The sequence below is a fragment of the Argiope bruennichi genome, chromosome 7 (assembly GCF_947563725.1).
Source record: "Argiope bruennichi chromosome 7, qqArgBrue1.1, whole genome shotgun sequence".
NCBI classification, from domain to species: domain Eukaryota; kingdom Metazoa; phylum Arthropoda; class Arachnida; order Araneae; family Araneidae; genus Argiope; species Argiope bruennichi.
This window is the reverse complement of record NC_079157.1, coordinates 10,837,191-10,863,275: the sequence shown is the minus strand read 5'-3', so window position 1 is coordinate 10,863,275 and position 26,085 is coordinate 10,837,191. Positions and strand designations below refer to the sequence as shown.

The 26,085-nt window shown below is 42.8% G+C and overlaps 33 non-coding genes across 33 annotated transcripts; all 33 read left to right on the top strand.

Annotated features, from left to right (window-relative positions):
• Nucleotides 1–538: 538 nt before the first annotated feature.
• Nucleotides 539–611, top strand: Trnaf-gaa (transfer RNA phenylalanine (anticodon GAA)). The gene has a single exon. It is a non-coding gene; the product is annotated as a tRNA-Phe (tRNA).
• A 10-nt stretch (nucleotides 612–621) lies between these two features.
• Nucleotides 622–693, top strand: Trnad-guc (transfer RNA aspartic acid (anticodon GUC)). The gene has a single exon. It is a non-coding gene; the product is annotated as a tRNA-Asp (tRNA).
• A 1,343-nt stretch (nucleotides 694–2,036) lies between these two features.
• Nucleotides 2,037–2,109, top strand: Trnaf-gaa (transfer RNA phenylalanine (anticodon GAA)). The gene has a single exon. It is a non-coding gene; the product is annotated as a tRNA-Phe (tRNA).
• A 10-nt stretch (nucleotides 2,110–2,119) lies between these two features.
• Trnad-guc (transfer RNA aspartic acid (anticodon GUC)) lies at nucleotides 2,120–2,191 on the top strand. Its single transcript has one exon. It is a non-coding gene; the product is annotated as a tRNA-Asp (tRNA).
• A 215-nt stretch (nucleotides 2,192–2,406) lies between these two features.
• Nucleotides 2,407–2,479, top strand: Trnaf-gaa (transfer RNA phenylalanine (anticodon GAA)). Its single transcript has one exon. It is a non-coding gene; the product is annotated as a tRNA-Phe (tRNA).
• A 315-nt stretch (nucleotides 2,480–2,794) lies between these two features.
• On the top strand, nucleotides 2,795–2,867 carry Trnaf-gaa (transfer RNA phenylalanine (anticodon GAA)). The gene has a single exon. It is a non-coding gene; the product is annotated as a tRNA-Phe (tRNA).
• Nucleotides 2,868–3,253: 386 nt separating this feature from the next.
• Nucleotides 3,254–3,325, top strand: Trnad-guc (transfer RNA aspartic acid (anticodon GUC)). The gene has a single exon. It is a non-coding gene; the product is annotated as a tRNA-Asp (tRNA).
• Nucleotides 3,326–3,546: 221 nt separating this feature from the next.
• On the top strand, nucleotides 3,547–3,619 carry Trnaf-gaa (transfer RNA phenylalanine (anticodon GAA)). The gene has a single exon. It is a non-coding gene; the product is annotated as a tRNA-Phe (tRNA).
• A 315-nt stretch (nucleotides 3,620–3,934) lies between these two features.
• Nucleotides 3,935–4,007, top strand: Trnaf-gaa (transfer RNA phenylalanine (anticodon GAA)). Its single transcript has one exon. It is a non-coding gene; the product is annotated as a tRNA-Phe (tRNA).
• A 386-nt stretch (nucleotides 4,008–4,393) lies between these two features.
• Trnad-guc (transfer RNA aspartic acid (anticodon GUC)) lies at nucleotides 4,394–4,465 on the top strand. Its single transcript has one exon. It is a non-coding gene; the product is annotated as a tRNA-Asp (tRNA).
• A 967-nt stretch (nucleotides 4,466–5,432) lies between these two features.
• On the top strand, nucleotides 5,433–5,505 carry Trnaf-gaa (transfer RNA phenylalanine (anticodon GAA)). Its single transcript has one exon. It is a non-coding gene; the product is annotated as a tRNA-Phe (tRNA).
• A 400-nt stretch (nucleotides 5,506–5,905) lies between these two features.
• On the top strand, nucleotides 5,906–5,977 carry Trnad-guc (transfer RNA aspartic acid (anticodon GUC)). The gene has a single exon. It is a non-coding gene; the product is annotated as a tRNA-Asp (tRNA).
• Nucleotides 5,978–6,198: 221 nt separating this feature from the next.
• On the top strand, nucleotides 6,199–6,271 carry Trnaf-gaa (transfer RNA phenylalanine (anticodon GAA)). The gene has a single exon. It is a non-coding gene; the product is annotated as a tRNA-Phe (tRNA).
• A 762-nt stretch (nucleotides 6,272–7,033) lies between these two features.
• Nucleotides 7,034–7,105, top strand: Trnad-guc (transfer RNA aspartic acid (anticodon GUC)). The gene has a single exon. It is a non-coding gene; the product is annotated as a tRNA-Asp (tRNA).
• Nucleotides 7,106–8,084: 979 nt separating this feature from the next.
• Trnaf-gaa (transfer RNA phenylalanine (anticodon GAA)) lies at nucleotides 8,085–8,157 on the top strand. Its single transcript has one exon. It is a non-coding gene; the product is annotated as a tRNA-Phe (tRNA).
• Nucleotides 8,158–8,906: 749 nt separating this feature from the next.
• Trnad-guc (transfer RNA aspartic acid (anticodon GUC)) lies at nucleotides 8,907–8,978 on the top strand. The gene has a single exon. It is a non-coding gene; the product is annotated as a tRNA-Asp (tRNA).
• Nucleotides 8,979–9,282: 304 nt separating this feature from the next.
• On the top strand, nucleotides 9,283–9,354 carry Trnad-guc (transfer RNA aspartic acid (anticodon GUC)). Its single transcript has one exon. It is a non-coding gene; the product is annotated as a tRNA-Asp (tRNA).
• A 979-nt stretch (nucleotides 9,355–10,333) lies between these two features.
• Nucleotides 10,334–10,406, top strand: Trnaf-gaa (transfer RNA phenylalanine (anticodon GAA)). Its single transcript has one exon. It is a non-coding gene; the product is annotated as a tRNA-Phe (tRNA).
• A 750-nt stretch (nucleotides 10,407–11,156) lies between these two features.
• Trnad-guc (transfer RNA aspartic acid (anticodon GUC)) lies at nucleotides 11,157–11,228 on the top strand. The gene has a single exon. It is a non-coding gene; the product is annotated as a tRNA-Asp (tRNA).
• A 597-nt stretch (nucleotides 11,229–11,825) lies between these two features.
• On the top strand, nucleotides 11,826–11,898 carry Trnaf-gaa (transfer RNA phenylalanine (anticodon GAA)). The gene has a single exon. It is a non-coding gene; the product is annotated as a tRNA-Phe (tRNA).
• A 10-nt stretch (nucleotides 11,899–11,908) lies between these two features.
• On the top strand, nucleotides 11,909–11,980 carry Trnag-gcc (transfer RNA glycine (anticodon GCC)). Its single transcript has one exon. It is a non-coding gene; the product is annotated as a tRNA-Gly (tRNA).
• Nucleotides 11,981–13,388: 1,408 nt separating this feature from the next.
• Nucleotides 13,389–13,460, top strand: Trnad-guc (transfer RNA aspartic acid (anticodon GUC)). The gene has a single exon. It is a non-coding gene; the product is annotated as a tRNA-Asp (tRNA).
• A 679-nt stretch (nucleotides 13,461–14,139) lies between these two features.
• On the top strand, nucleotides 14,140–14,211 carry Trnad-guc (transfer RNA aspartic acid (anticodon GUC)). The gene has a single exon. It is a non-coding gene; the product is annotated as a tRNA-Asp (tRNA).
• Nucleotides 14,212–15,184: 973 nt separating this feature from the next.
• Nucleotides 15,185–15,257, top strand: Trnaf-gaa (transfer RNA phenylalanine (anticodon GAA)). Its single transcript has one exon. It is a non-coding gene; the product is annotated as a tRNA-Phe (tRNA).
• Nucleotides 15,258–15,936: 679 nt separating this feature from the next.
• On the top strand, nucleotides 15,937–16,009 carry Trnaf-gaa (transfer RNA phenylalanine (anticodon GAA)). Its single transcript has one exon. It is a non-coding gene; the product is annotated as a tRNA-Phe (tRNA).
• A 365-nt stretch (nucleotides 16,010–16,374) lies between these two features.
• Nucleotides 16,375–16,446, top strand: Trnad-guc (transfer RNA aspartic acid (anticodon GUC)). Its single transcript has one exon. It is a non-coding gene; the product is annotated as a tRNA-Asp (tRNA).
• A 2,540-nt stretch (nucleotides 16,447–18,986) lies between these two features.
• Trnad-guc (transfer RNA aspartic acid (anticodon GUC)) lies at nucleotides 18,987–19,058 on the top strand. Its single transcript has one exon. It is a non-coding gene; the product is annotated as a tRNA-Asp (tRNA).
• Nucleotides 19,059–20,783: 1,725 nt separating this feature from the next.
• On the top strand, nucleotides 20,784–20,856 carry Trnaf-gaa (transfer RNA phenylalanine (anticodon GAA)). Its single transcript has one exon. It is a non-coding gene; the product is annotated as a tRNA-Phe (tRNA).
• A 374-nt stretch (nucleotides 20,857–21,230) lies between these two features.
• Trnad-guc (transfer RNA aspartic acid (anticodon GUC)) lies at nucleotides 21,231–21,302 on the top strand. The gene has a single exon. It is a non-coding gene; the product is annotated as a tRNA-Asp (tRNA).
• A 221-nt stretch (nucleotides 21,303–21,523) lies between these two features.
• Trnaf-gaa (transfer RNA phenylalanine (anticodon GAA)) lies at nucleotides 21,524–21,596 on the top strand. The gene has a single exon. It is a non-coding gene; the product is annotated as a tRNA-Phe (tRNA).
• A 303-nt stretch (nucleotides 21,597–21,899) lies between these two features.
• Nucleotides 21,900–21,972, top strand: Trnaf-gaa (transfer RNA phenylalanine (anticodon GAA)). Its single transcript has one exon. It is a non-coding gene; the product is annotated as a tRNA-Phe (tRNA).
• A 2,175-nt stretch (nucleotides 21,973–24,147) lies between these two features.
• Nucleotides 24,148–24,220, top strand: Trnaf-gaa (transfer RNA phenylalanine (anticodon GAA)). Its single transcript has one exon. It is a non-coding gene; the product is annotated as a tRNA-Phe (tRNA).
• Nucleotides 24,221–24,606: 386 nt separating this feature from the next.
• Trnad-guc (transfer RNA aspartic acid (anticodon GUC)) lies at nucleotides 24,607–24,678 on the top strand. The gene has a single exon. It is a non-coding gene; the product is annotated as a tRNA-Asp (tRNA).
• Nucleotides 24,679–26,085: the final 1,407 nt, after the last annotated feature.

The following is a 26,085-nucleotide window of genomic DNA, read 5'->3' as shown; positions in this document are numbered from 1 at the left end:
ACATATGCGCTTTCGATTGACTTTAGAAATCTTGACAAACCACATTCGCTGAGTAACACAATTCGTCCTTAGATGTATCTTCTCTCGTCCTTTTATGAACAAATAAAATCTTGCTGATTTTTTCCAATTTCATTCTGGTAAAGCTGCTTTCCGATTATTCCTAGGCGTGCCGAAATAGTTCAGTTGCGCGAGCGTTAGACAGAAGATCTAAAGGTCCCTGGTTCGATCCCGGGTTTCGGCAAGCGTAGCTGTCCTCGGTAGTATAGTGGTCAGTTTCCCCGCCTGTCACGCGGGAGACCGGGGTTCGATTCCCCGCCGGGGAGTTTGCTATATTTCTTTAATATTTTTATTGGATAACACTAATAATTCTACATGTGCGCTTTCGATTGACTTTAGAAATCTTGACAAACCACATTCGCTGAGTAACACAATTCTTTATTAGATGTATCTTCTCTCGTCCTTTTATGAACAAATAACATCTTGCTGATTCTTTCCAATTTCATTCTGGTAAAGCTGCTTTCCGATTCCTCCTAGGCGTGCCGAAATAGCTCAGTTGGGAGAGCGTTAGACTGAAGATCTAAAGATCCCTGGTTCGATCCCGGGTTTCGGCAAGCGTAACTGTCCTCGGTAGTATAGTGGTCAGTATCCCCGCCTGTCACGCGGGAGACCGGGGTTCGATTCCCCGCCGGGGAGTTTGCTATATTTCTTTAATCTTTTTATTTTTATTGGATAACACTAATAATTCTACGTGTGCGCTTTCGATTGACTTTAGAAATCTTGACAAACCACATTCGCTGAGTAACACAATTCTTTATTAGATGTATCTTCTCTCGTCCTTTTATGAACAAATAACATCTTGCTGATTCTTTCCAATTTCATTCTGGTAAAGCTGCTTTCCGATTTCTCCTAGGCGTGCCGAAATAGCTCAGTTGGGAGAGCGTTAGACTGAAGATGTAAAGGTCACTGGTTCGATCCCGGGTTTCGGCAAGCGTAACTGTCCTCGGTAGTATTGTGGTCAGTATCCCCGCCTGTCACGCGGGAGACCGGCGTTCGATTCCCCGCCGGGGAGTTTGCTATATTTCTTTAATCTTTTTGTTTTTATTGGATAACACTAATAATTCTACATGTGCGCTTTCGATTGACTTTAGAAATCTTGACAAACCACATTCGCTGAGTAACACAATTCTTTATTAGATGTATCTTCTCTCGTCCTTTTATGAACAAATAACATCTTGCTGATTCTTTCCAATTTCATTCTGGTAAAGCTGCTTTCCGATTTCTCGTAGGCGTGCCGAAATAGCTCAGTTGGGAGAGCGTTAGACTGAAGATCTAAAAGTCCCTGGTTCGATCCCGGGTTTCGGCAACCGTAACTGTCCTCGGTAGTATAGTGGTCAGTATCCCCACCTGTCACGCGGGAGACCGGGGTTCGATTCCCCGCCGGGAATTTTGCGATATAACATTAATATTTTTATTGGATAACACTAATAATTCTACATGTGCGCTTTCGATTGACTTTAGAAATCTCGACAAACCACATTCGCTGAGTAACACAATTCTTCCTTAGATGCATCTTCTCTCGTCCTTTTATGAACAAATAACATCTTGCTGATTCTTTCCAATTTCATTCTGGTAAAGCTGCTTTCCGATTTCTCCTAGGCGTGCCGAAATAGCTCAGTTGGGTGAGCGTTAGACTGAATATCTAAAGGTCCCTGGTTCGATCCCGGGTTTCGGCAAGCGTAACTGTCCTCGGTAGTATAGTGGTCTGTATCCCCGCCTGTCACGCGGGAGACCGGAGTTCGATTCCCTGCCGGGGAGTTTGCTATGTTTCTTTAATCTTTTTATTTTTATTGGATAACACTAATAATTCTACATGTGCGCTTTCGATTGACTTTAGAAATCTTGACAAACCACATTCGCTGAGTAACACAATTCTTTATTAGATGTATCTTCTCTCGTCCTTTTATGAACAAATAAAATCTTGCTGATTCTTTCCAATTTCATTCTGGTAAAGCTGCTTTCCGATTTCTCCTAGGCGTGCCGAAATAGCTCAGTTGGGAGAGCGTTAGACTGAAGATCTAAAGGTCCCTGGTTCGATCCCGGGTTTCGGTAAGCGTAACTGTCCTCGGTAGTATAGTGGTCAGTATCCCCGCCTGTCACGCGGGAGACCGGGGTTCGATTCCCCGCCGGGGAGTTTGCTATATTTCTTTAATATTTTTATTGGATAACACTAATAATTCTACATGTGCGCTTTCGATTGACTTTAGAAATCTTGACAAACCACATTCGCTGAGTAACACAATTCTTCCTTAGATGTATCTTCTCTCGTCCTTTTATGAACAAATAACATCTTGCTGATTCTTTCCAGTTTCATTCTGGTAAAGCTGCTTTCCGATTTCTCCTAGGCGTGCCGAAATAGCTCAGTTGGGAGAGCGTTAGACTGAAGATCTAAAGGTCCCTGGTTCGATCCCGGGTTTCGGCAAGCGTAACTGTCCTCGTTAGTATAGTGGTCAGTATCCCCGCCTGTCACGCGGGAGACCGGGGTTCGATTCCCCGACGGGGAGTTTGCGATATAAAATTAATCTTTTTATTTTTATTTTTATTTTTATTGGATAACACTAATAATTCTACATGTGCTCTTTCGATTTACTTTAGAAATCTTGACAAATCACATTCGCTGAGTAACACAATTCTTCCTTAGATGTATCTTCTCTCGTCCTTTTATGAACAAATAACATCTTGCTGATTCTTTCCAGTTTCATTCTCATAAAGCTGCTTTCCGATTTCTCCTAGGCGTGCCGAAATAGCTCAGCTGGGAGAGCGTTAGACTGAAGATCTAAAGGTCCCTGGTTCGATCCCGGGTTTCGGCAAGCGTAACTGTCCTCGGTAGTATAGTGGTCAGTATCCCCGCCTGTCACGCTGGAGACCGGGGTTTGATTCCCCGCCGTCGAGTTTGCTATATTTCTTTAATCTTTTTATTTTTATTGGATAACACTAATAATTCTACATGTGCGCTTTCGATTGACTTTAGAAATCTTGACAAACCACATTCGCTGAGTAACACAATTCGTTATTAGATGTATCTTCTCTCGTCCTTTTATGAACAAATAACATCTTGCTGATTCTTTCCAATTTCATTCTGGTAAAGCTGCTTTCCGATTTCTCCTAGGCGTGCCGAAATAGCTAAGTTGGGAGAGCGTTAGACTGAAGATCTAAAGGTCCCTGGTTCGATCTCGGGTTTCGGCAAGCGTAACTGTCCTCGGTAGTATAGTGGTCAGTATCCCCGCCTGTCACGCGGGAGACCGGGGTTCGATTCCCCGCCGAGGAGTTTGCTATATTTCTTTAATCTTTTTATTTTTATTGGATAACACTAATAATTCTACATGTGCGCTTTCGATTGACTTTAGAAATCTTGACAAACCACATTCGCTGAGTAACACAATTCTTTATTAGATGTATCTTCTCTCGTCCTTTTATGAACAAATAACATCTTGCTGATTCTTTCCAATTTCATTCTGGTAAAGCTGCTTTCCGATTTCTCCTAGGCGTGCCGAAATAGCTCAGTTGGGAGAGCGTTAGACTGAAGATCTAAAGGTCCCTGGTTCGATCCCGGGTTTCGGCAAGCGTAACTGTCCTCGTTAGTATAGTGGTCAGTATCCCCGCCTGTCACGCGGGAGACCGGGGTTCGATTCCCCGACGGGGAGTTTGCGATATAAAATTAATCTTTTTATTTTTATTTTTATTTTTATTGGATAACACTAATAATTCTACATGTGCTCTTTCGATTTACTTTAGAAATCTTGACAAATCACATTCGCTGAGTAACACAATTCTTCCTTAGATGTATCTTCTCTCGTCCTTTTATGAACAAATAACATCTTGCTGATTCTTTCCAGTTTCATTCTCATAAAGCTGCTTTCCGATTTCTCCTAGGCGTGCCGAAATAGCTCAGCTGGGAGAGCGTTAGACTGAAGATCTAAAGGTCCCTGGTTCGATCCCGGGTTTCGGCAAGCGTAACTGTCCTCGGTAGTATAGTGGTCAGTATCCCCGCCTGTCACGCTGGAGACCGGGGTTTGATTCCCCGCCGTCGAGTTTGCTATATTTCTTTAATCTTTTTATTTTTATTGGATAACACTAATAATTCTACATGTGCGCTTTCGATTGACTTTAGAAATCTTGACAAACCACATTCGCTGAGTAACACAATTCGTTATTAGATGTATCTTCTCTCGTCCTTTTATGAACAAATAACATCTTGCTGATTCTTTCCAATTTCATTCTGGTAAAGCTGCTTTCCGATTTCTCCTAGGCGTGCCGAAATAGCTAAGTTGGGAGAGCGTTAGACTGAAGATCTAAAGGTCCCTGGTTCGATCTCGGGTTTCGGCAAGCGTAACTGTCCTCGGTAGTATAGTGGTCAGTATCCCCGCCTGTCACGCGGGAGACCGGGGTTCGATTCCCCGCCGAGGAGTTTGCTATATTTCTTTAATCTTTTTATTTTTATTGGATAACACTAATAATTCTACATGTGCGCTTTCGATTGACTTTAGAAATCTTGACAAACCACATTCGCTGAGTAACACAATTCTTTATTAGATGTATCTTCTCTCGTCCTTTTATGAACAAATAACATCTTGCTGATTCTTTCCAATTTCATTCTGGTAAAGCTGCTTTCCGATTTCTCCTAGGCGTGCCGAAATAGCTCAGTTGGGAGAGCGTTAGACTGAAGATGTAAAGGTCCCTGGTTCGAACCCGGGTTTCGGCAAGCGTAACTGTCCTTGGTAGTATTGTGGTCAGTATCCCCGCCTGTCACGCGGGAGACCGGGGTTCGATTCCCCGCCGGGAAGTTTAAGATATAACATTAATATTTTTATTGGATAACACTAATAATTCTACATGTGCGCTTTCGATTGACTTTAGAAATCTCGACAAACCACATTCGCTGAGTAACACAATTCTTCCTTAGATGTATCTTCTCTCGTCCTTTTATGAACAAATAACATCTTGCTGATTCTTTCCAATTTCATTCTGGTAAAGCTGCTTTCCGATTTCTCCTAGACGTGCCGAAATAGCTCAGTTGGGAAAGCGTTAGACTGAAGATATAAAGCTCCCTGGTTCGATCCCGGGTTTCGGCAAGCGTAACTGTCCTCGGTAGTATAGTGGTCAGTATCCCCGTCTGTCACGCGGGAGACCGGGGTTCGATTCCCCGCCGGGGAGTTTGCTATATTTCTTTAATCTTTTTATTTTTATTGGATAACACTAATAATTCTACATGTGCGCTTTCGATTGACTTTAGAAATCTTGACAAACCACATTCGCTGAGTAACACAATTCTTTATTAGATGTATCTTCTCTCGTCCTTTTATGAACAAATAACATCTTGCTGATTCTTTCCAATTTCATTCTGGTAAAGCTGCTTTCCGATTTCGCCTAGGCGTGCCAAAATAGCTCAGTTGGGAGAGCGTTAGACTGAAGATCTAAAGGTCCCTGGTTCGATCCCGGGTTTCGGCAAGCGTAACTGTCCTCTGCAAGCGTGTAGTATAGTGGTCAGTATCCCCGCCTGTCACGCGGGAGACCGGGGTTCGATTCCCCGCCGGGGAGTTTGCGATATAACATTAATCTTTTTATTTTTATTTTTATTGGATAACACTAATAATTCTACATGTGCGCTTTCGATTGACTTTAGAAATCTCGACAAACCACATTCGCTGAGTAACACAATTCTTCCTTAGATGTATCTTCTCTCGTCCTTTTATGAACAAATAACATCTTGCTGATTCTTTCCAATTTCATTCTGGTAAAACTGCTTTCCGATTTCTCCTAGGCGTGCCGAAATAGCTCAGTTGGGAGAGCGTTAGACTGAAGATCTAACGGTCCCTATTTCGATCCCGGGTTTCGGCAAGCGTAACTGTCCTCGGTAGTATAGTGGTCAGTATCCCCGCCTGTCACGCGGGAGACCGGGGTTCGATTCCCCGCCGGGGAGTTTGCGATATAACATTATTCTTTTTATTTTTATTAGATAACACTAATAATTCTACATGTGCTCTTTCGATTTACTTTAGAAATCTGAACAAATCTCATTCGCTGAGTAACACAATTCTTCCTTAGATGTATCTTCTCTCGTTCTTTTATGAACAAATAACATCTCGCTGATTCTTTCCAGTTTCATTCTCATAAAGCTGCTTTCCGATTTCTCCCAGGCGTGCCGAAATAGCTCAGTTGGGAGAGCGTTAGACTGAAGCTCTAAAGGTCCCTGGTTCGATCCCGGGTTTCGGCAAGCGTAGCTGTCCTCGGTAGTATAGTGGTCAGTATCCCCGCCTGTCACGCGGGAGACCGGGGTTCGATTACCCGCCGGCGAGTTTGCTATATTTCTTTAATCTTTTTATTTTTATTGGATAACACTAATAATTCTACATGTGCGCTTTCGATTGACTTTAGAAATCTTGACAAACCACATTCGCTGAGTAACACAATTCTTTATTAGATGTATCTTCTCTCGTCCTTTTATGAACAAATAACATCTTGCTGATTCTTACCAATTTCATTCTCGTAAAGCTGCTTTCCGATTTCTCCTTGGCGTGCCGAAATAAATCAGTTGGGAGAGCGTTAGACTGAATATCTAAAGGTCCCTGGTTCGATCCCGGGTTTCGGCAAGCGTAACTGTCCTCGGTAGTATAGTGGTCAGTATCCTCGACTGTCACGCGGGAGACCGGGGTTCGATTCCCCGCCGGGGAGTTTGCTATATTTCTTTAATCTTTTTATTTTTATTGGATAACACTAATAATTCTACATGTGCGCTTTCGATTGACTTTAGAAATCTCGACAAACCACATTCGCTGAGTAACACAATTCTTCCTTAGATGTATCTTCTCTCGTCCTTTTATGAACAAATAACATCTTGCTGATTCTTTCCAATTTCATTCTGGTAAAGCTGCTTTCCGATTTCTCCTAGGCGTGCCGAAATAGCTGAGTTGGGAGAGCGTTAGGCTGAAGATCTAACGGTGCCTATTTCGATCCCGGGTTTCGGCAAGCGTAACTGTCCTCGGTAGTATAGTGGTCAGTATCCCCGCCTGTCACGCGGGAGACCGGGGTTCGATTCCCCGCCGGGGAGTTTGCGATATATCAATAATCTTTTTATTTTTATTTTTATTGGATAACACTAATAATTCTACTTGTGCTCTTTCGATTGACTTTAGAAATCTTGACAAACCACATTCGCTGAGTAACACAATTCTTCCTTAGATGTATCTTCTCTCGTCCTTTTATGAACAAATAACATCTTGCTGATTCTTTCCAGTTTCATTCTGATAAAGCTTCTTTCCGATTTCCCCTCGGTGTACCGAAATAGCTCAGTTGGGAGAGAGTTAGACTGAAGATCTAAAGGTCCCTGGTTCGATCCCGGGTTTCGGCAAGCGTAACTGTCCTCGGTAGTATAGTGGTCAGTATCCCCGACTGTCACGCTGGAGACCGGGGTTCGATTCCCCGCCGGGGAGTTTGCTATATTTCTTTAATCTTTTTATTTTTATTGGATAACACTAATAATTCTACATGTGCTCTTTCGATTGACTTTAGAAATCTTGACAAACCACATTCGCTGAGTAACACAATTCTTCCTTAGATGTATCTTCTCTCGTCCTTTTATGAACAAATAACATCTTGCTGATTCTTTCCAGTTTCATTCTGATAAAGCTGCTTTCCGATTTTTCCTAGGCGTGCCGAAATAGCTCAGTTGGGAGAAGGTTAGACTGAAGATCTAAAGGTCCCTGGTTCGATCCCGGGTTTCGGCAAGCGTAACTGTCCTCGGTAGTATAGTGGTAAGTATCCCCGCCTGTCACGCGGGAGACCGGGATTCGATTCTCCGCCGGGGAGTTTGCGATATAACATTTATCTTTTTATTTTTATTGGATAACACTAATAATTCTACATGTGCTCTTTCGATTGACTTTAGAAATCTTGACAAACCACATTCGCTGAGTAACACAATTCTTTATTAGATGTATCTTCTCTCGTCCTTTTATGAACAAATAACATCTTGCTGATTCTTTCCAATTTTATTCTGGTAAAGCTGCTTTCCGATTTCTCCTAGGCATGCCGAAATAGCTCAGTTGGGAGAGCGTTAGACTGAAGATCTAAAGGTCCCTGGTTCGATCCCGGGTTTCGGCAAGCGTAACTGTCCTCGGTAGTATGGTGGTAAGTATCCCCGCCTGTCACGCGGGAGACCGGGATTCGATTCTCCGCCGGGGAGTTTGCGATATAACATTGATCTTTTTATTTTTATTGGATAACACTAATAATTCTACATGTACTCTTTCGATTGACTTTAGAAATCTTGACAAACCACATTCGCTGAGTAACACAATTCTTCCTTAGATGTATCTTCTCTCGTCCTTTTATGAACAAATAACATCTTGCTGATTCTTTCCAGTTTCATTTTGATAAAGCTGCTTTCCGATTTCTCCTAGGCGTGCCGAAATAGCTCAGTTGGGAGAGCGTTAGACTGAAGATATAAAGGTCCCTGGTTCGATCCCGGGTTTCGGGACGCGTAACTGTCCTCGGTAGTATAGTGGTCAGTGTCCCCGACTGTCACGCGGGAGACCGAGGTTCGATTCCCCGCCTGGGAGTTTGCTATATTTCTTTAATCTTTTTATTTTTATTGGATAACACTAATAATTCTACATGTGCGTTTTCGATTGACTTTAGAAATCTTGACAAACCACATTCGCTGAGTAACACAATTCTTTATTAGATGTATCTTCTCTCCTCATTTATGAACAAATAACATCTTGCTGATTTTTTCCAATTTCATTCTGGTAAAGCTGCTTTCCGATTTCTCCTAGGCGTGCCGAAATAGCTCAGTTGGGAGACCTTTAGACTGAAGATCTAAATTTCCCGGGTTTCGGCAAGCGTAACTGTCCTCGGTAGTATAGTGGTCAGTATCCCCGCCTGTCACGCGGGAGACCGGGGTTCGATTCCCCGCCGGGGAGTTTGCTATATTTCTTTAATATTTTTATTTTTATTGGATAACACTAATAATTCTACATGTGCGCTTTCGATTGACTTTAGAAATCTCGACAAACCACATTCGCTGAGTAACACAATTCTTCCTTAGATGTATCTTCTCTCGTCCTTTTATGAACAAATAACATCTTGCTGATTCTTTCCAATTTCATTCTGGTAAAGCTGCTTTCCGATTTCTCCTAGGCGTGCCGAAATAGCTGAGTTGGGAGAGCGTTAGGCTGAAGATCTAACGGTGCCTATTTCGATCCCGGGTTTCGGCAAGCGTAACTGTCCTCGGTAGTATAGTGGTCAGTATCCCCGCCTGTCACGCGGGAGACCGGGGTTCGATTCCCCGCCGGGGAGTTTGCGATATATCAATAATCTTTTTATTTTTATTTTTATTGGATAACACTAATAATTCTACTTGTGCTCTTTCGATTGACTTTAGAAATCTTGACAAACCACATTCGCTGAGTAACACAATTCTTCCTTAGATGTATCTTCTCTCGTCCTTTTATGAACAAATAACATCTTGCTGATTCTTTCCAGTTTCATTCTGATAAAGCTTCTTTCCGATTTCCCCTCGGTGTACCGAAATAGCTCAGTTGGGAGAGAGTTAGACTGAAGATCTAAAGGTCCCTGGTTCGATCCCGGGTTTCGGCAAGCGTAACTGTCCTCGGTAGTATAGTGGTCAGTATCCCCGACTGTCACGCTGGAGACCGGGGTTCGATTCCCCGCCGGGGAGTTTGCTATATTTCTTTAATCTTTTTATTTTTATTGGATAACACTAATAATTCTACATGTGCTCTTTCGATTGACTTTAGAAATCTTGACAAACCACATTCGCTGAGTAACACAATTCTTCCTTAGATGTATCTTCTCTCGTCCTTTTATGAACAAATAACATCTTGCTGATTCTTTCCAGTTTCATTCTGATAAAGCTGCTTTCCGATTTTTCCTAGGCGTGCCGAAATAGCTCAGTTGGGAGAAGGTTAGACTGAAGATCTAAAGGTCCCTGGTTCGATCCCGGGTTTCGGCAAGCGTAACTGTCCTCGGTAGTATAGTGGTAAGTATCCCCGCCTGTCACGCGGGAGACCGGGATTCGATTCTCCGCCGGGGAGTTTGCGATATAACATTTATCTTTTTATTTTTATTGGATAACACTAATAATTCTACATGTGCTCTTTCGATTGACTTTAGAAATCTTGACAAACCACATTCGCTGAGTAACACAATTCTTTATTAGATGTATCTTCTCTCGTCCTTTTATGAACAAATAACATCTTGCTGATTCTTTCCAATTTTATTCTGGTAAAGCTGCTTTCCGATTTCTCCTAGGCATGCCGAAATAGCTCAGTTGGGAGAGCGTTAGACTGAAGATCTAAAGGTCCCTGGTTCGATCCCGGGTTTCGGCAAGCGTAACTGTCCTCGGTAGTATGGTGGTAAGTATCCCCGCCTGTCACGCGGGAGACCGGGATTCGATTCTCCGCCGGGGAGTTTGCGATATAACATTGATCTTTTTATTTTTATTGGATAACACTAATAATTCTACATGTACTCTTTCGATTGACTTTAGAAATCTTGACAAACCACATTCGCTGAGTAACACAATTCTTCCTTAGATGTATCTTCTCTCGTCCTTTTATGAACAAATAACATCTTGCTGATTCTTTCCAGTTTCATTTTGATAAAGCTGCTTTCCGATTTCTCCTAGGCGTGCCGAAATAGCTCAGTTGGGAGAGCGTTAGACTGAAGATATAAAGGTCCCTGGTTCGATCCCGGGTTTCGGGACGCGTAACTGTCCTCGGTAGTATAGTGGTCAGTGTCCCCGACTGTCACGCGGGAGACCGAGGTTCGATTCCCCGCCTGGGAGTTTGCTATATTTCTTTAATCTTTTTATTTTTATTGGATAACACTAATAATTCTACATGTGCGTTTTCGATTGACTTTAGAAATCTTGACAAACCACATTCGCTGAGTAACACAATTCTTTATTAGATGTATCTTCTCTCCTCCTTTTATGAACAAATAACATCTTGCTGATTTTTTCCAATTTCATTCTGGTAAAGCTGCTTTCCGATTTCTCCTAGGCGTGCCGAAATAGCTCAGTTGGGAGACCTTTAGACTGAAGATCTAAATTTCCCGGGTTTCGGCAAGCGTAACTGTCCTCGGTAGTATAGTGGTCAGTATCCCCGCCTGTCACGCGGGAGACCGGGGTTCGATTCCCCGCCGGGGAGTTTGCTATATTTCTTTAATATTTTTATTTTTATTGGATAACACTAATAATTCTACATGTGCGCTTTCGATTGACTTTAGAAATCTTGACAAACCACATTCGCTGAGTAACACAATTCTTCCTTAGATGTATCTTCTCTCGTCCTTTTATGAACAAATAACATCTTGATGATTCTTTCCAATTTCATTCTGGTAAAGCTGCTTTCCGATTTCTCCTAGGCGTGCCGAAATAGCTCAGTTGGGAGAGCGTTAGACTGAAGATCTAAAGGTAACTGGTTCGATCCCGGGTTTCCGCAAGCGTAACTGTCCTCGGTAGTATAGTGGTCAGTATCCCCGCCTGTCACGCGGGAGACCGGGGTTCGATTCCCCGCCGTCGAGTTTGCTATATTTCTTCAATCTTTTTATTTTTATTGGATAACACTAATAATTCTACATGTGCGCTTTCGATTGACTTTAGAAATCTTGACAAACCACATTCGCTGAGTAACACAATTCTTCCTTAGATGTTTCTTCTCTCGTCCTTTTATGAACAAATAACATCTTGCTGATTCTTTCCAATTTCATTCTGGTAAAGCTGCTTTTCGATCTCTCCTAGGCGTGCCGAAATAGCTCAGTTGGGAGAGCGTTAGACTGAAGATCTAAAGGTCCCTGGTTCGATCCCGGGTTTCGGCAAGCGTAACTGTCCTCGGTAGTATAGTGGTCAGTATCCCCGCCTGCCACGCGGGAGACCGGGATTCGATTCCCCGCCGGGGAGTTTGCGATATAACATTAATCTTTTTATTTTTATTGGATAACACTAATAATTCTACATGCGCGCTTTCGATTGACTTTAGAAATCTTGACAAACCACATTCGCTGAGTAACACAATTCTTTATTAGATGTATCTTCCCTCGTCCTTTTATGAACCAATATCATCTTGCTGATTCTTTCCAGTTTCATGCTGGTAAAGCTGCTTTCCGATTTCTCCTAGGCGTGCCGCAATAGCTCAGTTGGGAGAGCTTTAGACTGAAGATCTAAAGGTCCCGGGTTTCGGCAAGCGTAACTGTCCTCGGTAGTATAGTGGTCAGTATCCCCGCCTGTCGCGCGGGAGACCGGGGTTCGATTCCCCGCCGGGGAGTTTGCTATATTTCTTTAATCTTTTTATTTTTATTGGATAACACTAATAATTCTACATGTGCGCTTTCGATTGACTTTAGAAATCTTGACAAACCACATTCGCTGAGTAACACAATTCTTCCTTAGATGTATATTCTCTCGTCCTTTTATGAACAAATAACATCTTGCTGATTCTTTCCAGTTTCATTCTGATAAAGCGTCTTTCCGATTTCCCCTAGGCGTACCGAAATAGCTCAGTTGGGAGAGCGTTAGACTGAAGATCTAAAGGTCCCTGGTTCGTTCCCGGGTTTCGGCAAGCGTAACTGTCCTCGGTAGTATAGTGGTCAGTATCCCCGCCTGTCACGCGGGAGACCTGGGTTCGATCCCCCGATGGGGAGTTTGCGATATAACATTAATCTTTTTATTTTTATTGGATAACACTAATAATTCTACATGCGCGCTTTCGTTTGACTTTAGAAATCTTGACAAACCACATTCGCTGAGTAACACAATTCTTTATTAGATGTATCTTCTCTCGTCCTTTTATGAACAAATAACATCTTGCTGATTCTTTCCAATTTCATTCTGATAAAGCTGCTTTCCGATTTCTCCTAGGCGTGCCGAAATAGCTCAGTTGGGAGAGCGTTAGACTGAAGATCTAAAGGTCCCTGGTTCGATCCCGGGTTTCGGGAAGCGTAACTGTCCTCGGTAGTATAGTGGTCAGTATCCCCGCCTGTCACGCGGGAGACCGGGATTCGATTCTCCGCCGGGGAGTTTGCGATATAACATTGATCTTTTTATTTTTATTGGATAACACTAATAATTCTACATGTGCTCTTTCGATTCACTTTAGAAATCTTGACAAACCACATTCGCTGAGTAACACAATTCTTCCTTAGATGTATCTTCTCTCGTCCTTTTATGAACAAATAACATCTTGCTGATTCTTTCCAGTTTCATTCTGGTAAAGCTGCTTTCCGATTTCTCATAGGCGTGCCGAAATAGCTCAGTTGGGAGAGCTTTAGACTGAAGATCTAAAGGACCCGGGTTTCGGCAAGCGTAACTGTCCTCGGTAGTATAGTGGTCAGTATCCCCGCCTGTCACGCGGGAGACCGGGGTTCGATTCCCCGCCGGGGAGTTTGCTATATTTCTTTAATCTTTTTATTTTTATTGGATAACACTAATAATTCTACATGTGCGCTTTCGATTGACTTTAGAAATCTTGACAAACCACATTCGCTGAGTAACACAATTCTTCCTTAGATGTATCTTCTCTCGTCCTTTTATGAACAAATAACATCTTGCTGATTCTTTCCAATTTCATTCTGGTAAAGCTGCTTTCCGATTTCTCCTAGGCGTGGCGAAATAGCTCAGTTGGGAGAGCGTTAGACTGAAGATCTAAAGGTCCCTGGTTCGATCCCGGGTTTCGGCAAGCGTAACTGTCCTCGGTAGTATAGTGGTCAGTATCCCCGCCTGTCACGCGAGAGACCGGGGTTCGATTCCCCGCCGTCGAGTTTGCTATGTTTCTTTAATCTTTTTATTTTTATTGGATAACACTAATAATTCTACATGTGCGCTTTCGATTGACTTTAGAAATCTTGACAAACCACATTCGCTGAGTAACACAATTCTTCCTTAGATGTATCTTCTCTCGTCCTTTTATGAACAAATAACATCTAGCTGATTCTTTCCAATTTCATTCTGGTAAAGCTGCTTTCCGATTTCCCTAGGCGTGCCGAAATAGCTCAGTTGGGAGAGCGTTAGACTGAAGATCTAAAGGTCCCTGGTTCGATCCCGGATTTCGGCAAGCGTTACTGTCCTCGGTAGTATAGTGGTCAGTATCCCCGCCTGTCACGCGGGAGACCGGGGTTCGATTCCCCGCCGGGGAGTTTGTGATATATCAATAATCTTTTTATTTTTATTGGATAACACTAATAATTCTACATGTGCGCTTTCGATTGACTTTAGAAATCTTGACAAACCACATTCGCTGAGTAACACAATTCTTCCTTAGATGTATCTTCTCTCGTCCTTTTATGAACAAATAACATCTTGCTGATTCTTTCCAGTTTCATTTTGATAAAGCTGCTTTCCGATTTCTCCTAGGCGTGCCGAAATAGCTCAGTTGGGAGAGCGTTAGACTGAAGATCTAAAGGTCCCTGGTTCGATCCCGGCTTTCGGCAAGCGTAACTGCCCTCGGTAGTATAGTGGTCAGTATCCCCGCCTGTCACGCGGGAGACCGAGGTTCGATTCCCCGCCTGGGAGTTTGCTATATTTCTTTAATCTTTTTATTTTTATTGGATAACACTAATAATTCTACATGTGCGCTTTCGATTGACTTTAGAAATCTTGACAAACCACATTCGCTGAGTAACACAATTCTTCCTTAGATGTATCTTCTCTCGTCCCTTTATGAACAAATAACATCTTGCTGATTCTTTCCAGTTTCATTCTGATAAAGCTGCTTTCCGATTTCTCCTAGGCGTGCCGAAATAGCTCAGTTGGGAGAGCGTTAGACTGAAGATCTAAAGGTCTCTGGTTCGATCCCGGGTTTCGGCAAGCGTAACTGTCCTCGGTAGTACAGTGGTCAGTATCCCCGCCTGTCACGCGGGACACCGGGGTTCGATTACCCGCCGGAGCGTTTGCGATATAACTTTAATCTTTTTATTTTTATTGGATAACACTAATAATTCTACATGTGCTCTTTCGATTGACTTTAGAAATCTTGACAAACCACATTCGCTGAGTAACACAATTCTTCCTTAGATGTATCTTCTCTCGTCCCTTTATGAACAAATAACATCTTGCTGATTCTTTCCAGTTGCATTCTGATAAAGCTGCTTTCCGATTTCTCCTAGGCGTGCCGAAATAGCTCAGTTGGGAGAGCGTTAGACTGAAGATCTAAAGGTCCCTGGTTCGATCCCGGGTTTCGGCAAGCGTAAATGTCCTCGGTAGTATAGTGGTCAGTATCCCCGCCTGTCACGCGGGAGACCGAGGTTCGATTCCCCGCCTGGGAGTTTGCTATATTTCTTTAATATTTTTATTTTTATTGGATAACACTAATAATTCTACATGTGCTCTTTCAATTCACTTTAGAAATCTTGACAAACCACATTCGCTGAGTAACACAATTCTTCCTTAGATGTATCTTCTCTCGTCCTTTTATGAACAAATAACATCTTGCTGATTCTTTCCAATTTCATTCTGGTAAAGCTGCTTTCCGATTTCCCCTAGGCATGCCGAAATACCTCAGTTGGGAGAGCGTTAGACTGAAGATCTAAAGCTCCCTGGTTCGATCCCGGGTTTCGGAAAGCGTAACTGTCCTCGGTAGTATAGTGGTCAGTATCCCCGCCTGTCACGCGGGAGACCGAGGTTCGATTCCCCGCCGTCGAGTTTGCTATATTTCTTTAATCTTTTTATTTTTATTGGATAACACTAATAATTCTACATGTGGGCTTTCGATTGACTTTAGAAATCTTGACAAACCACATTCGCTGAGTAACACAATTCTTCCTTAGATGTATCTTCTCTCGTCCTTTTATGAAGAAATTACATCTTGCTGATTCTTTCCAATTTCATTCTGGTAAAGCTGCTTTCCGATTTCTCCTAGGCGTGCCGAAATAGCTCAGTTGGGAGAGCGTTAGACTGAAGATCTAAAGGTCCCTGGTTCGATCCCGGGTTTCGGCAAGCGTAACTGTCCTCGGTAGTATAGTGGTCAGTATCCACGCGGGACACCGGGGTTCGATTACCCGCCGGAGCGTTTGCGATATAACATTAATCTTTTTATTTTTATTGGATAACACTAATAATTCTACATGTGCTCTATCGATTGACTTTAGAAATCTTGACAAACCACATTCGCTGAGTAACACAATTCTTCCTTAGATGTATCTTCTCTCGTCCTTTTATGAACAAATAACATCTTGCTGATTCTTTCCAGTTTCATTCTGGTAAAGCTGCTTTCCGATTTCTCCTAGGCGTGCCGAAATAGCTCAGTTGGGAGAGCTTTAGACTGAATATCTAAAGGTCCCGGGTTTCGGCAAGCGTAACTGTCCTCGGTAGTATAGTGGTCAGTATCCCCGCCTGTCACGCGGGAGACCGGGGTTCGATTCCCCGCCGGGGAGTTTGCTATATTTCTTTAATCTTTTTATTTTTATTGGATAACACTAATAATTCTACATGTGCGCTTTCGATTGACTTTAGAAATCTTGACAAACCACATTCGCTGAGTAACACAATTCTTCCTTAGATGTATCTTCTCTCGTCCTTTTATGAACAAATAACATCTTGCTGATTCTTTCCAATTTCATTCTGGTAAAGCTGCTTTCCGATTTCTCCTAGGCGTGCCGAAATAGCTCAGTTGGGAGAGCGTTAGACTGAAGATCTAAAGGTAACTGGTTCGATCCCGGGTTTCGGCAAGCGTAACTGTCCTCGGTAGTATAGTGGTCTGTATCCCCTCCTGTCACGCGGGAGACCGGGGTTCGATTCCCCGCCGTCGAGTTTGCTATATTTCTTTAATCTTTTTATTTTTATTGGATAACAATAATAATTCTACATGTGCGCTTTCGATTGACTTTAGAAATCTTGACAAACCACATTCGCTGAGTAACACAATTCTTCCTTAGATGTATCTTCTCTCGTCCTTTTATGAACAAATAACATCTTGCTGATTCTTTCCAATTTCATTCTGGTAAAGCTGCTTTCCGATTTCCCCTAGGCATGCCGAAATACCTCAGTTGGGAGAGCGTTAGACTGAAGATCTAAAGCTCCCTGGTTCGATCCCGGGTTTCGGAAAGCGTAACTGTCCTCGGTAGTATAGTGGTCAGTATCCCCGCCTGTCACGCGGGAGACCGAGGTTCGATTCCCCGCCGTCGAGTTTGCTATATTTCTTTAATCTTTTTATTTTTATTGGATAACACTAATAATTCTACATGTGGGCTTTCGATTGACTTTAGAAATCTTGACAAACCACATTCGCTGAGTAACACTATTCTTTATTAGAAGTATCTTCTCTCGTCCTTTTATGAACAAATAACATCTTGCTGATTTTTTCCAATTTCATTCTGGTAAAGCTGCTTTCCGATTTCTCCTAGGCGTGCCGAAATAGCTCAGTTTGAGAACTTTAGACTGAAGATCTAAAGGTCCCGGGTTTCGGCAAGCGTAACTGTCCTCGGTAGTATAGTGGTCAGTATCCACGCCTGTCACGCGGGAGACCGGGGTTCGATTCCCCGCCGGGGAGTTTGCTATATTTCTTTAATCTTTTTATTTTTATTGGATAACACTAATAATTCTACATGTGCGCTTTCGATTGACTTTAGAAATCTTGACAAACCACAATCGCTGAGTAACACAATTCTTCCTTAGATGTATCTTCTCTCGTCCTTTTATGAACAAATAACATCTTGCTGATTCTTTCCAGTTTCATTCTGGTAAAGCTGCTTTCCGATTTCTCCTAGGCGTGCCGAAATAGCTCAGTTGGGAGAACTTTAGACTGAAGATCTAAAGGTCCCGGGTTTCGGCAAGCGTAACTGTCCTCGGTAGTATAGTGGTCAGTATCCACGCCTGTCACGCGGGAGACCGGGGTTCGATTCCCCGCCGGGGAGTTTGCTATATTTCTTTAATCTTTTTATTTTTATTGGATAACACTAATAATTCTACATGTGCGCTTTCGATTGACTTTAGAAATCTTGACAAACCACATTCGCTGAGTAACACAATTCTTCCTTAGATGTATCTTCTCTCGTCCTTTTATGAACAAATAACATCTTGCTGCTTCTTTCCAATTTCGATTCATTCTGGTAAAGCTGCTTTCCGATTTCTCCTAGGCGTGCCGAAGTAGCTCAGTTGGGAGAGCGTTAGACTGAAGATCTAAAGGTAACTGGTTCGATCCCGGGTTTCGGCAAGCGTAACTGTCCTCGGTAGTATAGTGGTCAGTATCCCCGCCTGTCACGCGGGAGACCGGGGTTCGATTCCCCCCCGTCGAGTTTCCTATGTTTCTTTAATCTTTTTATTTTTATTGGATAACACTAATAATTCTACATGTGCGCTTTCGATTGACTTTAGAAATCTTGACAAACCACATTCGCTGAGTAACACAATTCTTCCTTAGATGTATCTTCTCTCGTCCTTTTATGAACAAATAACATCTTGCTGATTCTTTCCAATTTCATTCTGGTAAAGCTGCTTTCCGATTTCCCCTAGGCGTGCCGAAATAGCTCAGTTGGGAGAGCGTTAGACTGAAGATCTAAAGGTCCCTGGTTCGATCCCGAATTTCGGCAAGCGTAACTGTCCTCGGTAGTATAGTTGTCAGTATCCCCGCCTGTCACGCGGGAGACCGGGGTTCGATTCCCCGCCGTCGAGTTTCCTATGTTTCTTTAATCTTTTTATTTTTATTGGATAACACTAATAATTCTACATGTGCGCTTTCGATTGACTTTAGAAATCTTGACAAACCACATTCGCTGAGTAACACAATTCTTCCTTAGATGTATCTTCTCTCGTCCTTTTATGAACAAATAACATCTTGCTGATTCTTTCCAATTTCATTCTGGTAAAGCTGCTTTCCGATTTCCCCTAGGCGTGCCGAAATAGCTCAGTTGGGAGAGCGTTAGACTGAAGATCTAAAGGTCCCTGGTTCGATCCCGAGTTTCGGCAAGCGTAACTGTCCTCGGTAGTATAGTGGTCAGTATCCCCGCCTGTCACGCGGGAGACCGGGGTTCGATTCCCCGCCGGGGAGTTTGTGATATATCAATAATCTTTTTATTTTTATTGGATAACACTAATAATTCTACATGTGCTCTTTCGATTCACTTTAGAAATCTTGACAAACCACATTCGGTGAGTAACACAATTCTTCCTTAGATGTATCTTCTCTCGTCCTTTTATGAACAAATAACATCTTGCTGATTCTTTCCAGTTTCATTCTGATAAGGCTTCTTTCCGATTTCCCCTAGGCGTACCGAAATAGCTCAGTTGGGAGAGCGTTAGACTGAAGATCTAAAGGTCCCTGGTTCGATCCCGGGTTTCGGCAAGCGTAACTGTCCTCGGTAGTATAGTGGTCAGTATCCCCGCCTGTCACGCGGGAGACCTGGGTTCGATTCCCCGATGGGGAGTTTGCGATATAACATTAATCTTTTTATTTTTATTGGATAACACTAATAATTCTACATGCGCGCTTTCGATTGACTTTAGAAATCTTGACAAACCACATTCGCTGAGTAACACAATTCTTTATTAGATGTATCTTCTCTCGTCCTTTTATGAACAAATAACATCTTGCTGATTCTTTCCAATTTCATTCTGGTAAAGCTGCTTTCCGATTTCTCCTAGGAGTGCCGAAGTAGCTCACTTGGGAGAGCGTTAGACTGAAGATCTAAAGGTAACTGGTTCGATCCCGGGTTTCGGCAAGCGTAACTGTCCTCGGTAGTATAGTGGTCAGTATCCCCGCCTGTCACGCGGGAGACCGGGGTTCCATTCCCCGCCGTCGAGTATCCTATGTTTCTTAAATCTTTTTATTTTTATTGGATAACACTAATAATTCTACATGTGCGCTTTCGATTGACTTTAGAAATCTTGACAAACCACATTCGCTGAGTAACACAATTCTTCCTTAGATGTATCTTCTCTCGTCCTTTTATGAACAAATAACATCTTGCTGATTCTTTCCAATTTCATTCTGGTAAAGCTGCTTTCCGATTTCCCCTAGGCGTGCCGAAATAGCTCAGTTGGGAGAGCGTTAGACTGAAGATCTAAAGTTCCCTGGTTCGATCCCGAGTTTCCGCAAGCGTAACTGTCCTCGGTAGTATAGTGGTCAGTATCCCCGCCTGTCACGCGGGTGACCGGGGTTCGATTCCCCGCCGGGGAGTTTGTGATATATCAATAATCTTTTTATTTTTATTGGATAACACTAATAATTCTACAAGTGCGCTTTCGATTGACTTTAGAAATCTTGACAAACCACATTCGCTGAGTAACACAATTCTTCCTTAGATGTATCTTCTCTCGTCCTTTTATGAACAAATAACATCTTGCTGATTCTTTCCAGTTTCATTTTGATAAAACTGCTTTCCGATTTCTTCTAGGCGTGCCGAAATAGCTCAGTTGGGAGAGCGTTAGACTGAAGATCTAAAGGTCCCTGGTTCGTTCCCGGGTTTCGGCAAGCGTAACTGTCCTCGGTAGTATAGTGGTCAGTATCCCCGCCTGTCACGTGGGAGACCCGGATTCGATTCTCCGCCGGGGAGTTTGCGATATAACATTGATCTTTTTATTTTTATTGGATAACGCTAATAATTCTACATGTGCTCTTTCGATTCACTTTAGAAATCTTGACAAACCACATTCACTGAGTAACACAATTCTTCCTTAGATGTATCTTCTCTCGTCCTTTTATGAACAAATAACATCTTGCTGATTCTTTCCAGTTTCATTCTGGTAAAGCTGCTTTCCGATTTCTCCTAGGCGTGCCGAAATAGCTCAGTTGGGAGAGCGTTAGACTGAAGATCTAAAGGTCCCTGGTTCGATCCCGGGTTTCGGCAAGCGTAACTGTCCTCGGTAGTGTAGTGGTCAGAATCCCCGCCTGTCACGCGGGAGAGCGGGATTCGATTCTCCGCCGGGGAGTTTGCGATATAACATTGATCTTTTTATTTTTATTGGATAACACTAATAATTCTACATGTGCTCTTTCGATTCACTTTAGAAATCTTGACAAACCACATTCGCTGAGTAACACAATTCTTCCTTAGATGTATCTTCTCTCGTCCTTTTATGAACAAATAACATCTTGCTGATTCTTTCCAGTTTCATTCTGGTAAAGCTGCTTTCCGATTTCTCCTAGGCGTGCCGAAATAGCTCAGTTGGGAGAGCTTTATACTGAAGATCTAAAGGTCCCGGGTTTCGGAAAGCGTAACTGTCCTCGGTAGTATAGTGGTCAGTATCCCCGCCTGTCACGCGGGAGACCGGGGTTCGATTCCCCGCCGGGGAGTTTGCTATATTTCTTTAATCTTTTTATTTTTATTCGATAACACTAATAATTCTACATGTGCGCTTTCGATTGACTTTAGAAATCTTGACAAACCACATTCGCTGAGCAACACAATTCTTCCTTAGATGTATCTTCTCTTGTCCTTTTATGAACAAATAACATCTTGCTGATTCTTTCCAATTTCATTCTGGTAAAGCTGCTTTCCGATCTCTCCTAGGCGGGCCGAAATAGCTCAGTTGGGAGAGCGTTAGACTGAAGATCTAAAGGTCCCTGGTTCGATCCCGGGTTTCGGCAAGCGTAACTGTCCTCGGTAGTATAGTGGTCAGTATCCCCGCCTGTCACTCGGGAGACCGGGATTCGATTTTCCGCCGGGGAGTTTGCGATAAAACATTGATCTTTTTATTTTTATTGGATAACACTAATAATTCTACATGTGCTCTTTCGATTCACTTTAGAAATCTTGACAAACCACATTCGCTGAATAACACAATTCTTCCTTAGATGTATCTTCTCTCGTCCTTTTATGAACAAATAACATCTTGCTCATTCTTTCCAGTTTCATTCTGGTAAAGCTGCTTTCCGATTTCTCCTAGGCGTGCCGAAATAGCTCAGTTGGGAGAGCGTTAGACTGAAGATCTAAAGGTCCCTGGTTCGATCCCGGGTTTCGGCAAGCGTAACTGTCCTCGATAGTATAGTGGTCAGTATCCCCGCCTGTCACGCGGGAGACCGGGGTTCGATTCCCCGCCGGGGATTTTGCTATATTTCTTTAATCTTTTTATTTTTATTGGATAACACTAATAATTCTACATGTGCGCTTTCGATTGACTTTAGAAATCTTGACAAACCACATTCGCTGAGTAACACAATTCTTCCTTAGATGTATCTTCTCTCGTCCTTTTATGAACAAATAAAATCTTGCTGATTCTTTCCAGTTTCATTTTGATAAAGCTGCTTTCCGATTTCTCCTAGGCGTGCCGAAATAACTCAGTTGGGAGAGCGTTAGACTGAATATCTAAAGGTCCCTGGTTCGATCCCGGGTTTCGGCAAGCGTAACTGTCCTCGGTAGTATAGTGGTCAGTATCCCCGCCTGTCACGCGGGAGACCGGGGTTCGATTCCCCGCCGGGGATTTTGCTATATTTCTTTAATCTTTTTATTTTTATTGGATAACACTAATAATTCTACATGTGCGCTTTCGATTGACTTTAGAAATCTTGAACAACCACATTCGCTGAGTAACACAATTCTTCCTTAGATGTAACTTCTCTCGTCCTTTTATGAACAAATAACATCTTGCTGATTCTTTCCAGTTTCATTCTGGTAAAGCTGCTTTCCGATTTCTCCTAGGCGTGCCGAAATAGTTCAGTTGGGCGAGCGTTAGACTGAATATCTAAAGGTCCCTGGTTCGATCCCGGGTTTCGGCAAGCGTAACTGTCCTCGGTAGTATAGTGGTCAGTATCCCCGCCTGAAAAGCGGGAGACTGGGGTTCGATTCCCCGTCGGGGAGTATGTGATATATCAATAATCTTTTTATTTTTATTGGATAACACTAATAATTCTACATGTGCGCTTTCGATTGACTTTAGAAATCTTGACAAACCACATTCGCTGAGTAACACAATTCTTCCTTAATGTATCTTCTCTCGTCCTTTTATGAACAAATAACATCTTGCTGATTCTTTCCAGTTTCATTCTGGTAAAGCTGCTTTCCGATTTCTCCTAGGCGTGCCGAAATAGCTCAGTTGGGAGAGCGTTAGACTGAAGATCTAAAGGTCCCTGGTTCGATTCCGGGTTTCAGCAAGCGTAACTGTCCAAAGTAGTATAGTGGTCAGTATCCCCGCCTGAAAAGCGGGAGACTGGGGTTCGATTCCCCGCCGGGGAGTTTGTGATATATCAATAATCTTTATATTTTTATTGGATAACACTAATAATTCTGCATGTGCGCTTTCGATTGACTTTAGAAATCTTGACAAACCACATTCGCTGAGTAACACAATTCTTTATTAGATGTATCTTCTCTCGTCCTTTTATGAACAAATAACATCTTGCTGATTCTTTCCAATTTCATTCTGGTAAAGCTGCTTTCCGATTTCTCCTAGGCGTGCCGAAATAGTTCAGTTGGGCGAGCGTTAGACTGAAGATCTAAAGGTCAAGGTTCGATCCCGGGTTTCGGCAAGCGTAACTGTCCTCGGTAGTATAGTGGTCAGTATCCCCGCCTGAAAAGCGGGAGACTGGGGTTCGATTCCCCGCCGGGGAGTTTGTTATATATCAATAATCTTTTTATTTTTATTGGATAACACTAATAATTCTACATGTGCGCTTTCGATTGACTTTAGAAATCCTGAGAAACCACATTCGCTGAGTAACACAATTCTTCCTTAGATGTATCTTCTCTCGTCCTTTTATGAACAAATAACATCTTGCTGATTCTTTCCAGTTTCATTCTGGAAAAGCTGCTTTCCGATTTCTCCTAGGCGTGCCGAAATAGCTCAGTTGGAAGAGCGTGAGACTGAAGTTCTAAAGGTCCCTGGTTCGATCCCGGGTTTCTGCAAGCGTAATTGTCCTCGGTAGTATAGTGGTCAGTATCCCAGCCTGAAAAGCGGGAGACTGGGGTTCGATTCCCCGCCGGGGAGTTTGTGATATATCAATAATCTTTTTATGGGATAACACTAATAATTCTACATGTGCGCTTTCGATTGACTTTAGAAATCTTGACAAACCACATTCGCTGAGTAACACAATTCTTCCTTAGATGTATCTTCTCTCGTCCTTTTATGAACAAATAACATCTTGCTGATTCTTTCCAGTTTCATTCTGGTAAAGCTGCTTTCCGATTTCTCCTAGGCGTGCCGAAATGGCTCAGTTGGGAGAGCGTTAGACTGAAGATCTAACGGTCCCTGGTTCGATCCCGGGTTTCGGCAAGCGTAACTTTCCTCGGTAGTATAGTGGTCAGTATCCCCGCCTGTCACGCGGGAGACCGGGGTTCGATTCCCCGCCTTGGAGTTTGCGAGATAACATTAATCTTTTTATTTTTATTGGATAACACTAATAATTCTAAATGTGCGCTTTCGATTGACTTTAGAAATCTTGACAAACCACATTCGCTGAGTAACACAATTCTTTATTAGATGTATCTTCTCTCGTCCTTTTATGAACAAATAACATCTTGCTGATTCTTTCCAATTTCATTCTGGTAAAGCTGCTTTCCGATTTCTCCTAGGCGTGCCGAAATAGCTCAGTTGGGAGAGCGTTAGACTGAAGATCTAAAGGTCCCTGTTTCGATCCCGGGTTTCGGCAAGCGTAACTGTCCTCGGTAGTATAGTGGTCAGTATCCCCGCCTGTCACGCGGGAGACCGGGGTTCGATTCCCCGCCGGGGAGTTTGCGATATATCAATAATCTTTTTATTTTTATTGGATAACACTAATAATTCTACCTGTGCGCTTTCGATTGACTTTAGAAATCTTGACAAACCACATTCGCTGAGTAACACAATTCTTTATTAAATGTATCTTCTCTCGCCCTTTTATGAACAAATAACATCTTGCTGATTCTTTCCAATTTCATTCTGGTAAAGCTGCTTTCCGATTTCTTCTAGGAGTGCCGAAATAGCTCAGTTGGGAGAGCGTTAGACTGAAGATGTAAAGGTCCCTGTTTCGATCCCGGGTTTCGGCAAGCTTAACTGTCCTCGGTAGTATAGTGGCCAGTATCCCCGCCTGTCACGCGGGAGACCGGAGTTCGATTCCCCGCCGGGGAGTTTGTGATATATCAATAATCTTTTTATTTTTATTGGATAACACTAATAATTCTACATGTGCGCTTTCGATTGACTTTAGAATTCTTGACAAACCACATTCGCTGAGTAACACAATTCTTCCTTAGATGTATCTTCTCTGGTCCTTTTATGAACAAATAACATCTTGCTGATTCTTTCCAATTTCATTCTGGTAAAGCTGCTTTCCGATTTCTCCTAGGCGTGCCGAAATAGCTCAGTTGGGAGAGCGTTAGACTGAAGATCTAAAGGTCCCTGGTTCGATCCCGGGTGTTGGCAAGCGTTACTATCCTCGGTAGTATAGTGGTCAGTATCCCCGCCTGTCACGCGGGAGACCGGGGTTCGATTCCCCGACGGGGAGTTTGCGATATTTCTTTAATATTTTTATTGGATAACACTAATAATTCTACATGTGCGCTTTCGATTGACTTTAGAAATCTTGACAAACCACATTCGCTGAGTAACACAATTCTTTATTAGATGTATCTTCTCTCGTCCTTTTATGAACAAATAACATCTTGCTGATTCTTTCCAATTTCATTCTGGTAAAGCTGCTTTCCGATTTCTCATAGGGGTGCCGAAATAGCTCAGTTGGGAGAGCGTTAGACTGAAGATGTAAATGTCCCTGGTTCGATCCCGGGTTTCGGCAAGCGTAACTGTCCTAGGTAGTATAGTGGTCAGTATCCCCGCCTGTCACGCGGGAGACCGGGGATCGATTCCCCGACGGGGAGTTTGCGATATTTCTTTAATATTTTTATTGGATAACACTAATAATTCTACATGTGCGCTTTCGATTGACTTTAGAAATCTTGACAAACCACATTCGCTGAGTAACACAATTCTTTATTAGATGTATCTTCTCTCGCCCTTTTATGAACAAATAACATCTTGCTGATTCTTTCCAATTTCATTCTGGTAAAGCTGCTTTCCGATTTCTCCTAGGCGTACCGAAATAGCTCAGTTGGGAGAGCGTTAGACTGAAGATCTAGAGGTCCCTGGTTCGATCCTGGGTGTTG